The sequence below is a fragment of the Sminthopsis crassicaudata genome, chromosome 3, assembly GCF_048593235.1.
Source record: "Sminthopsis crassicaudata isolate SCR6 chromosome 3, ASM4859323v1, whole genome shotgun sequence".
In the NCBI taxonomy this organism is placed as follows: domain Eukaryota; kingdom Metazoa; phylum Chordata; class Mammalia; order Dasyuromorphia; family Dasyuridae; genus Sminthopsis; species Sminthopsis crassicaudata.
Window position 1 is genome coordinate 139791514 of NC_133619.1, and position 10598 is coordinate 139802111.

The 10598-nt window shown below is 36.4% G+C and overlaps 1 long non-coding RNA gene across 1 annotated transcript in view; it reads left to right on the forward strand.

Moving 5' to 3' along the window:
- Nucleotides 1–8315, forward strand: part of LOC141564922 (uncharacterized) — a 271840-nt gene extending 263525 nt beyond the window's left edge. The window contains exon 3 of the long non-coding RNA XR_012488809.1: nucleotides 8031–8315. This is a non-coding gene — a long non-coding RNA (uncharacterized LOC141564922). The remainder of the gene's footprint in view (nucleotides 1–8030) is intronic.
- Nucleotides 8316–10598: the final 2283 nt, after the last annotated feature.

Genomic DNA, 10598 nt, shown 5'->3' on the forward strand with positions numbered 1-10598 from the left:
GAGGCCTTTATCAGAACCTTTAACTGTAAAAATTTTTTCCCAATTTGTTACTTCCCTTCTAATCTTGTTTGCATTAGTTTTGTTTGTGCAGAAACTTTTTAATTTGGTGTAATCAAAATGTTCTATTTTGTGATCAATAATGGTCTCTAGTTCTCCCTTGGACACAAACTCCTTCCTCCTCCACAAGTCTGAGAGGTAAACCATCCCATGTTCCTCCAATTTATTTATGATTTCGTTCTTTATGCCTAAATCTTGGACCCATTTTGATCTAATCTTAGTATGTGGTGTTAAATGTGGGTCCATGCCTAATTTCTGCCATACTAATTTCCAGTTTTCCCAGCAGTTTTTGTCAAATAATGAATTCTTATCCCAAAATTTGGGATCTTTGGGTTTGTCAAAGATTAGATTGCTATTTTTATTCACTATCTTGTCCTGTGAACCTAACCTATGCCACTGATCAACTAGTCTATTTCTTAGCCAATACCAAATGGTTTTGGTGACTGTTGCTTTATAATATAGCTTTAAATCAGGTACACTTAGACCACCTTCCTCTGACTTTTTTTTCATTAGTTCCCTTGCAATTCTCGACCTTTTATTCTTCCATATGAATTTTGTTGTTATTTTTTCTAGGTCATTAAAATAGTTTCTTGGGAGTCTGATTGGTATAGCACTAAATAAATAGATTAGTTTGGGGAGTATTGTCATCTTTATTATATACGCTCGGCCTATCCAAGAACATTGAATGTCTTTCCAATTATTTAAATCTGACTTTATTTTTGTGGCAAGTGTTTTGTAATTTTGCTCATATAATTCCTGACTCTCCTTTGGTAGATATATTCCCAAATATTTGATACTATCGACTGTTATTTTGAATGGAATTTCTCTTTGTATCTCTTGCTGTTGGATTGTGTTGGTAATGTATAAAAATCCTGAGGATTTATGTGGATTTATTTTGTATCCTGCCACTTTGCTAAAATTCTGAATTATTTCTAATAGCTTTTTAGCAGAGTCTTTGGGGTTCTCTAAGTATACCATCATGTCATCTGCGAAAAGTGACAATTTGATTTCTTCATTTCCTACTCTAATTCCTTGGATCTCTTTCTCGGCTCTTATTGCCAAGGCTAGAGTTTCTAGTACTATATTGAATAGTAATGGTGATAGTGGGCAACCTTGTTTCACTCCTGATCTTACAGGGAAAGGTTCTAGTTTATCACCATTACATATGATGTTTACTGAAGGTTTTAAATATATGCTCCTTATTATTTTAAGGAATAGTCCATTTATTCCTATACTCTCAAGCGTTTTTAGTAGGAATGGATGTTGGATTTTATCAAATGCCTTTTCTGCATCTATTGAGATGATCATATGGTTTTTATTAATTTGATTATTAATATGGTCAATTATACTAATAGTTTTCCTAATATTAAACCAGCCCTGCATTCCTGGTATAAATCCCACTTGGTCATAGTGTATTATCCTGGGGATGATTTTCTGAAGTCTATTTGCTAATATCTTATTTAAGATTTTAGCATCAATATTCATTAAGGAAATTGGTCTATAGTTTTCTTTCTCAGTTTTCGATCTACCTGCTTTATGTATCAGTACCATGTCTGTGTCATAGAAGGAATTTGGTAGGACTCCTTCAATCCCTATTTTTTCAAATAGTTTACATAGCATTGGAGTTAGTTGTTCTTTAAATGTTTGGTAGAATTCACCTGTAAATCCATCTGGTCCTGGGGACTTTTTCTTAGGAAGTTGGTTAATAGCTTGGTCTATTTCTTTTTCTGAGATGGGACTATTTAGACTACTTACTTCTTCCTCTGTTAATCTGGGCAAGCTATATTTTTGAAGGTATTCTTCCATTTCATTTAAGTTATCGAATTTATCGGCATAAAGTTGAGCAAAGTAGCTCCTAACTATTGTTCTAATTTCCTCTTCATTAGTGGTGAGTTCACCCTTTTCATTTTCAAGACTATCAATTTGCTTTTTCTCTTTCCTTTTTTTAATCAGGTTTACTAAGGGTTTGTCTATTTTGTTGGTTTTTTCATAGAACCAACTCTTAGTTTTATTAATTAATTCAATAGTTTTTTTACTTTCAATTTTATTAATCTCACCTTTTATTTTTTGAATTTCAAGTTTTGTGTTTGTCTGGGGGTTTTTAATTTGTTCCTTTTCTAGCAATTTTAGTTGTAAACCCAATTCGTTGGCCCTCTCTTTCTCTATTTTATGCAGGTAGGCCTGTAGAGATATAAAACTTCCCCTAATTACTGCTTTGGCTGTAGCCCACACATTTTGGTATGATGTCTCATTATTGTCATTTTCTTGGGTGAAGTTATTAATTATGTCTATGATTTGCTGTTTTACCCAATCATTCTTTAGTATAAGATTATTTAGTTTCCAATTATTTTTTGGTCTATTTTCCCCTGGCTTTTTATTAAATGTTATTTTGATTGCATTATGGTCTGAAAAGGATGCATTTACTATTTCTGCCTTACTGCATTTGATTTTGAGGTTTTTATGCCCTAGTATATGATCAATTTTTGTATAGGTTCCATGAACTGCTGAGAAGAAAGTATATTCCTTTCTGTCTCCATTTAGCTTTCGCCAAAGATCTATCATATCAAACTTTTCTAGTATTCTATTTACCTCTTTGACTTCTTTCTTATTTATTTTGTGGTTTGATTTATTTAATTCTGATAGTGCAAGGTTGAGATCTCCCGCTATTATAGTTTTGCTATCTATTTCCTCTTGCAGCTCTCTTAATTTCTCTTTTAAGAATTTAGATGCTGCACCACTTGGTGCATACATGTTTAATATTGATACTGCTTCACTATTGATGCTTCCCTTTAGCAGGATATAATGCCCTTCCTTATCTCTTTTAATTAGATCAATTTTTGTTTTTGCTTGATCTGAGATGAGGATGGCTACTCCTGCTTTTTTGGTTTTGCCTGAAGCATGATAGATTCTACTCCACCCTTTTACTTTTAGTTTGAGTGTCTCATCCTGTTTCAGGTGTGTTTCCTGTAAACAACATATAGTAGGATTCTGACTTTTAATCCAGTCTGCTAACTGCTTCCTCTTTATGAGGCAGTTTGCCCCATTCACATTTATGGTTACAAGGACTAATTCTATATTGCTTGCCATCCTATTAACCCCTGCTTATGCTTTTCCCCTTTCCTTCCCTTTTACCCTCCTATCCAGTATTAAACTGGTAAACACCACTTGCTTTTCACAGCCCTCCCTTTTTAGGATCCCTCCCCCTCCTTAAAGATCCTCCCCTTATTTTACCCCTTTTCCTCGAAATTACTGTATTCCCTTCCCCTTAGTTTACTCCTTCCCTTTCACTTTTCAATGAAGTGGAAGAAGTTTCACCATAAATCGAATATGTCTATTGATACACGCTATGTTCATCTCCCTCCTTTCTTTCTCTCAGATATAATAGGTTACCTTTGCCTCTTCATGAGATGTAGTACCACCACTTTATACTTTTTTATGATATAATCTCCTTTCCACCTCTAGTTTCTAAGACAAATTGTACATATGTTCTTTACATATTTTTTTGACAGAAGTATAGTTCTCAAGATTTCTTTTTACCTTTTTTAGAAGTCTCTTGAGTTCTGTATTTGAAGATCAAACCTCTTATGTAGGTCTGGTTTTTTCATCAAAAATAGATGGAATTCATTTATTTCGTTAAATGTCCATCTTCTTCCCTGGAAAACGATGCTCATTCTTGCTGGGTAAGTTATTCTTGGCTGCATACCAAGTTCCTTAGCCTTTCGGAATATCATGTTCCAGGCCCTGCGTTCTTTTAATGTGGATGCTGCTAGATCCTGTGTTATCCTTATTGTGGATCCTCCATATCTGAATTGTTTTTTTCTAGCAGCTTCCAATATCTTTTCCTTTGTCTGATGGTTCTTGAACTTGGCCACTATATTTCTTGGCGTTTTTATTTTAGGGTCCCTTTCAGTAGGTGATCGATGAATTTTCTCAATGTCTATTTTACCCTCTGTTTCCAAAACGTCTGGGCAGTTCTCTTTGATAATTTCCTCGAAAATGGTGTCCAAGCTCTTTTTTTCCTCCCATTTTTCAGGGAGTCCGATTATTCTCAAATTGTCTCTCCTGGATCTGTTTTCCAGGTCTATTGTCTTTCTGGTAAGGTACTTGACATTCTTTTCAATTGTTTCATTTCTCTGGTTTTGCTTGACTCCCTCTTGGTTTCTCCTTGAGTCATTCATTTCTACTTGTTCCAGTCTAATTTTCAATGATGTATTTTCTTCACTCACTTTTTTTATATCTCTTTGTAATTGTCCAATTGAGTTTTTATCTTCTATGGAATTTTTTTCCATTTTATCCATTTTATTTTTTAGAGAGCTGATTTCTTTTTCCAGCTCTCTAATCCTGTTTTCCTTGGAGTTGTTTACCTTTTCCAGCTCACTAATCCTGTTTTCCTTGGAGTTGTTTACCTTTTCCAGCTCACTAATCTTGTTTCTCAATGATTTGATTTCTTTATCCATTCTGTCTTTGAATGCATGGCATGACTTCTCCAGGCTCTCTTGCCAAGCTTCCCTTTCCTTTTCCCATTTCTCTTCCAGCTCTCTTGTGAGAGCCTTTTTGATTTCCTCTAGGAGATTCTTGTGTATTGAGGAGCAGCTTGTATCCCTCCCAGGGGATACATCTGGGGACAGTCTGTTCCTAGTCTCCTCAGCATTTGAAGTCTGCTCCCTCTCCACACAGAAGCTGTCAATGGTTAGAGCCCTTTTGAATTTTTTGTTCATTTTGTCAGAGTAGGAATCAAAGAAAACAAACTGACAAGAGAAACAATTGGTCTGTTTTGCAGGGGATAGGGCTGGATGTTATTAATGGGCTTCCTCTACAGACTGGGGGTAGGGCAGCAGAGAGCCACTAACAGAACAGCAATGACTGTACTGAGTCTGCGCTCTGAGGCTCTGAGAACGCACCGAGGCAGTCCAGGTGGGGGTTGGGGGTGGCCGGGTTCTGAGAGACGCTGGCTTTCTGGGGTTTTAATCTTCACCTCCGGTGTTTACACCCTCTCTGCTGCTCCTGGCTTGCTGCCAAGACGGAGCATCCACACTGGGGCAAAAGCCCTTTCGCAGAAATGGCAGAGATCACACCCCTCCCCCTCCGGTCTGAGCTGTGTGAGCTGCCTGTCTTGCTCTGGCTGTCTGCCCTCAGTCTGCGCCCAGTCTGACTGACCCTCCCCCGAACGAACACAGACCTTTTCTGGCGACTTTCAAGGATGTCTTCTCTTGGTGATAATTTGTGGATTTCTTTCTGGGTCAAGCATTAAGTCAGAGGCTTGTCATGAAGTAAGTTCTGAGAGAAAACGAGGAGCTCAAGCAGCTGTCTGCCTCCACGCCGCCATCTTGGCCGGAAGTCCTCTAATTGAGTTTTTAAATGAGTTGTTTTGCTCTGAGATTTTCCATTTCACTATTTTTTTTCCTGAGTTCTTTTCTTTTTCCAATTTACAAATCTACTTTCCTGGGAGTTCTTTATCTTTTCCAATTCACATTTCAGGAAGTTGTATTATTTTTCTACTTTATTAAATTTTTCTTTTAGTGAGTTATATGCCTTTTCCTTGATCTCTTGCAGAGCTTCTTTTTTCCTTTCCCCATTTTACCTCTAGTTCCCTTTTAAGATCTCTTATAATTTCTTCTAGGAAAGCTTTGTGTGATGGGGACCAGGTTGCATTACAATTTGGGGTATTGTCTGGAGACTGTCTGGTATTAGTCTCCTTGGGGTTGAAAATCTGCTCTCTTTATATATAGAAGCTATCTATGCTTAGGATTCTCTTTGCTTTTTTACTCATATTTACAGTCTGCCTTCAGGGCAAGGAGGCTGCCAGCTTCCTCTGCAGAACAGGGATAGATAGATGGACAGTAGCTATCCTATAAACAGGCTGCAAAGCAGGCTGAGCTGGGGAAGTACCCTGGGAAGAGCCTCACAGTTGAAGTGCCTCTGCCCTGGGAAGTATGGCCAAGCGAGTGTCTAATGCCTCAAGCAGAGCCACCCTTCCTCTCCTGTACAGAAGTGTGACTGCCCTGGGCAAAAGCCATGTGCTGCAGAATGTGGCTGCACAGCTGTGCTGGGGTCTGTGCCATCACTTCTGGGGCTGGGTGGCTATAGCCAGATCCTGTTAAATTCTGGCACTTTTTGGGATACACTCTACCTTTGGCATTTGTGTAACTTTTCTGCTTATCCACTGTTTTGCAAACAAAGCAGAGCAGCCAATCTTTTGTAAAGTCCTCTCTTCAAAATCTCCACCCCTAATGACTACTCCTGTCCCAGTCCACTCAATGTGTTCTGCCCCCCTGCTTGCACTGGCTTGTTCCTCCTAATTGGACAAACCTTTTCTAGTGTTCTTCCAGATTCTTTGGCTGGAAATTTGTTGTACTCCCATTATTCATAGATTTTACCAGTCAAATACTATTTCTGAAGCTGAATTTGATAATTAGTAGTGAGGGTAGAAGAACTTACAATGACACATGTGTCTTCTTCACCATCTTGGCTCTGCCCCCAAGACAATTCTTAAAATTCAGATAGAACATAATATATTTAAGAAATGAATAGGAGTTTCATATAATTTCATATAATTACAGCTAAATTTCCAATTTCAACATACACACTGAAGTTATTGACTTAACCTTAGTTTATGGAATTCCCTAAATTTTAATTAAATATTCCACACAAATTAAATTGCCATATGATTATTTTCTAATTCACACGAATCATTTCTTTTTTTGTGAGCCAAGAAAAGTTTAAATTCCAATTTTTATTGATAAGGCCCTCAGAAGTCTGACTCAATAACCCACAAGCAAGTTGTTTCTTGACGAAGTTTTAAAGTAGCATTGAACTACTTTTCTGTTTTCCTAAAGTTCCAAAACTCTTAAATCTCCTGTCAACACTGTCAATACAAATAAATTACAGTTTATTTATCCCTTTAGTGGGCTTTGATTAGAGCTCCTTTAAAACTGCTATTACTATCATATCTTAAATAACACTGAACTTAGAACATTTTCTTTCTCTCCCTCTCACCCTTTGTTCCATGTATCCATCCTTCAGTCAGGGAGGGAAAGGGAAAGAAAAAGAAAGAGGCTCTTTTTCCTTTATATACTATCGTCCTAATCCTGGGTTATAAGACCTAGTTTATAACCCTACTTTAATTGAATTTGCATTCAAATTATTTTACATACATGCCTATACACACACAACTCATTTAACTCCACATGTGCATTGTATGTTGGACACATCTAAAAACTTATATAAAGTTATCAAGTATTAAGCAATGATATTCAATAAAGCAGTTAATGTTCATGTAGAATTTATTTTATGCTAAGCACCTTTGCAATCTTGCAGTCTTCACAAACATCATTATCTTTACAAATCAGAAAACTGGGCAAAGATAAAACAATTTGTTATAAATTACATAGCTAATACATTTATGCATCTGAAACAGAGAATGGAAAGTTTAGTAAATGCAGATCCTGACTATCTTTCTCACCTGCTTGGTGCTTCTGGGGAGATCTGGCTCTTAAGATGAGGGCCAGAACCTATTGAAGTTTGGGTCACTGTGCCAGGATAGCATTTTGACGATAGTTTTAGGTAATAGTGTTCAGGGAATGCTGACCAAGGTCTTTGATTCTCACTCCCTCAAAATGAGTTGGGGAGATTTGAGCAAGGTTCTGTGGGGTCCCCATGGCTGTTGCTACTTCCCCCATATCTAAAAAAGGGGCAGCTCTTCAGTATTTTCTTTTCTTAATCTGATCTTCAGTTCTTCCGTATTTTCTTAATCTGATCTGAGCTAATAGAGGGGCATGAACTACATCATCTTGTTAGCAATCCTCACAACTGAGATACACTCAGCATTCTGGGGACTGGAGAAGACTGGGGGATCAGAATTATAGCAAGAGTAACTCAATACATTTTGGGTTGCTTTCCCAATGGAGCAAAAGTGCTAGCAAAAAGTTGCTATTTACTCTGTTTTTTTTGTTTGTTTGTTTGTTTTTTTCCAGAATGGAGTGAATTTCAATTGCTTGGAATGTCCAGCTATACAATTGAAGGAGAAAAAAAAAAAGGAGGACTTACATTGTCAAGGAGAGGATGAAACCAGGGGGGTGAGACACTACCTATACAGGGCCTCCATATGTTGAGGTTTAAAATGGACTCAAAAGGTTAGGGTTGAACGCTGTTGGTGTGAAGTGTCTCAAAATTTTGCAGACTTGAACTTTTCTCCAAGTCAAGGGGTAATGTTAATTATAATTGTAATGCCAATTGAAGCAGACCAAATTTCAAAATGATTTAGCAAGAACCAGGAGCAAGAAGATAAACTTGTAGGAAAAGAAGAAATATGGTTCTTCACTGATATGCTAATTTTATGGCTTAGAATGGGAGTCTGGCATGCTCCTCAATATTGAATTTTATGATTTAGAAGTGGGATTAAGGAGTAGTCTGGTATGCATCTCACCATTCGTTTCAGAAACCCTACTATCATTGACTAACAAATTGTTATCCGGCAGTCGGCAATTTTGCAAGACTATGTTACAGTATACAGGAGACTTTTAGGATCGTTCACTGATTGTTAGAGAAATAATACTACTAAGGTCTTAGAGCCTCATTACTACTATATTTCCCCATAGAAGCTGTACCCTATTAATACCATCTTAAAAGAATTGGAAACTTAAAAATTTCCTCTAAGTATCTTCGAAAACAATCCTGAAGCTTTGGAGAGTTCATCCTCTACCCTGGAAGAAGGATTTAACTTTAGCAAGAAGAAACTGCTCTGACACTCTAGAATCATAGAGTAAAATAGAAATTTAAAGAACACACTAATCTGTTCCTGAAATACTTTCAGGAATATTATCATCAAATTCTGGAGAATCAAAGTCAAGGAGAAAATACTACAAGCAGCCTGAAAAAAAAAAAAAAAAGGTATAATGGAGCCATAGTCAGGCTAACATAATATTGAACAACTTCTATATTAAAGAACGGGATGACTTGGAACATGATGTTCCAGATAACAAAGCAGCAAGGATTATAAGGAAAAAAAATCACCTACACAAGAAAACTGGATATAATCCTTGAGGGAGGGGTCATGGGATATTCAATTAAATAGAGGATTTTAAAGCATTTTTTTTTTTGATGGAAAAATAAGAACTGAAAAAATTTGATTTTCAAATACAAGACTCTTGAGAAGCATAAAAAGGTAAACAGGAAAGGCAATTATAAGGGACTTGATAAGGTTGATTTTTTACATCCTTACATGGAAAGGTCAAGAACTCATTGATTGGGCAGTGACAAAAGTATATATAAACATAGGGCACAGGTGTTAATTGAATATACTGGATGAAAGAGAAAGGGAGAGGTAGAATGGCACAAATTGTCTCACACAAAAGAGGCAATAATGGAAGGGAAGAAGGCTAAATAAATCTCATCAGATTTAGCTCAAGAGGGAATAACATATACAATCTGTTGGACATAGCAAAGTAACTTATCACCTTTCCCTCCTACTTTGATATAAAATAAGTGAAGAGGAGTATATGATAGAGGGAGGATAGATTGGTGAAAGGACTGGTGAAAAGCAAATTACTTTTGAGGAAGGACAGGACAAAAGGAAAGGGTAGAATAAATGTGGGGAGGATGTAAATAAGTATATTAGCAAAATAAAGGTGAAAAAAAATTGGGGCAAATTTCTGATAAAGGCCTCATTTCTCAAATGCATAAATAATTGAGTCAAAATTAAAAATAAGAACAATTTCCCAATTGAGAATAAATAATGGAAAGAGAGTGATATGATGAAATTATCTACATATATACATATATCAGTATATACATGCATATACATACATCTATCTATACATATATACTAACTCAATATTTATTGGAGAAGTGTAGAAAATAGGAAAAATTAAATCCAGTCTTAGGTACTACTTCCTATCTAGTAGGTTTGCTAAAAGGACAAAAAAGGAAAATGAAAAATGGTGAAGGGGTGTAATGTTCTCATTTGGTTTTCTGGAGTCTTTGAGTAGCCTTCTTTCAGTAAAGTAATCACCACAAGAATAGTAGGGTGTTAAAGTCCAAATCCTTTATTATCTTCTTCACAATCTAGTTTCCTTGCCTAAGTCCTGGGTGAGCTTTCTTAAAGGCCTTCTAGATCAGGGTTGGTCTCAGTGGGGGGAGCAGGATACCAGCCACCACAAGGCTAGTGAAGCTAGAATGAATCTCTCTCTCCTTGGTTCTGAGAGCTTGAGCGCTTGTCTTCTCTGGTTCAGAGTCCCAGCTTATATGTTCTACACTGAGTATAAAGTAATTATATCACTAGGAAACCATTATTTGTTGTAAGATTAAATCGATCATATTGAACTTAAAGAACTATTAAGCACCATGATAAACTAAATAACCATTGTCTTTATCAATTCCACTGACTTAACACCTTGTAAGAATCCTCGTTTCAGAGTTCTGGCCCATAACAAAGGGCTAGATTATATTTTGTGGAGATTATATTTTATATATATATATATATATATGTATATGGAGATTATATTATATATATATATATATATATAAATATAATGTTCTATAGA